Source organism: Helianthus annuus, chromosome 5 (genome assembly GCF_002127325.2).
Source record: "Helianthus annuus cultivar XRQ/B chromosome 5, HanXRQr2.0-SUNRISE, whole genome shotgun sequence".
In the NCBI taxonomy this organism is placed as follows: Eukaryota; Viridiplantae; Streptophyta; class Magnoliopsida; order Asterales; family Asteraceae; genus Helianthus; species Helianthus annuus.
The window spans coordinates 144,715,064-144,716,643 of record NC_035437.2 but is presented as its reverse complement, the minus strand read 5'-3'; the positions used below and the strand labels follow the sequence as shown (position 1 = coordinate 144,716,643).

The window sequence follows — 1,580 nt, the reverse complement described above, 5'->3', positions numbered from 1 at the left end:
AAAACCTTTTCTAACATTTTGATTTGATTAGACGTTGAGGATAAACCGGTACTAAAAGCTCTTGTGTCCTTGGACGACCTCGGTATCTTACCAACACTATACTACGTCCACGATGGGTGCACTTGCCCATATGTGTGTTTAGTGTTAGTGAATATCGTGTTCTATAAATTTAAAACTTGGCTAAAAGTGTAAAAAGGGCTTAAATATACATTAAAAATATATCGCACTACACACGCATCAAGTTTTTGGCGCCGTTGCCGGGGACACAAGGATTTTAAGAAAGTTAGGAATCAACGGCTTAATCATATTTTTATTTTTCTTTTTAATTTTTTAGGATTTTCTTAGTTTTTCAGCTTCTGCAGAGCTCAGCACGGGCCGTGCCTGGTCGGACACGGGCCGTGCCCAGCATCGTTACTGGAAAGTTACAGAAGGCTGACCACGGGGCCGTGTCGGTGCAACACGGGGTCGTGTCCAACTTTCCAGTAACTGGGATCTGGAAAACAATCACTGTAACTCCGACCACAGGCCGTGTTCGCTGAACACGGGGCCGTGGTGAACCTTCTGACCAGCATTCTTTTCTGTTTTTATTGCAGGACTTGGAACCAGACGCCAATCCTACCTAGTGTATGAGCTCCAGTTCTAATAAAGACATAAAAGAACCTCTAGAAGAACCCGAACGCTTTCTCAGAAAAAGATTAAAAGCTAAAAACCAAGAGAAAGTTTCGGGTGATCCACCTCCAATGGCGGACCAACGTACCCTCATGGATTATCTATGACCCACCGTAGGTAACCTAGGCTCCGCTATCAATGCTCCGAATGTTGAAGCTAATAACTTTGAACTTCGGCCGCATTTGATACAAATGCTCCAAAACTCTGCAACCTTTCATGGGCTTGCGGATGAGGATCCCCATCTACATATTACTAATTTCTTAGAAATATATGATACCTTTCGGATCAATGGAGCATCAAATGACGCCATCCGCCTCCGAATGTTTCCTTTCTCACTAAAAGACCGAGCGAAAGCTTGGCTCAACGCCCTCCCAGCTGGATCGGTAAACACCTGGGATGAACTAGCCTAAAAATTTCTATATAAGTATTTCCCTCCCGCTAAAACGGCTAAATTAATGACTGAAATTAATACATATTCACAAGAGGACGGGGAATCCTTATATGAAACTTGGGAAAGGTTCAAGGAACTATTACGCAAGTGTCTACATCATGGCCTTGCGATATGGCAACAAGTATCCAAACTTTCTATAATGGACTGTTGCCACACACAAGGCATACACTTGATTCTAGCTCCGGGGGACTTTTAGGTAATCGCCGCCCGCATGAAATATATAACCAAATTGAGGAAATTGCTCAAACCAATTTTCAATGGCACACCCCCCGAGGCAATAAATCCATTGCCCCGGGCGCCCATAAGGTTGATGAAAGCACTTCTTTACAAGCCCAAATCGAGGCCCTTTCTTCAAAAATAAAAAAATTAGAAATGACAAAAACAGTCTCGGTTATGGCTTGTGAAGGGTGTGGTGGGCCACATGAAAATTGGAGTTGTATGAAAGAAACGGACGATCAAC

General features: G+C 43.3%; 1 non-coding gene across 1 annotated transcript; it reads right to left on the bottom strand.

The window, feature by feature from the left end:
- Positions 1 to 1,118: 1,118 nt before the first annotated feature.
- Positions 1,119 to 1,225, bottom strand: LOC118492723. The gene has a single exon (XR_004894725.1). It is a non-coding gene; the product is annotated as a small nucleolar RNA R71 (small nucleolar RNA).
- Positions 1,226 to 1,580: the final 355 nt, after the last annotated feature.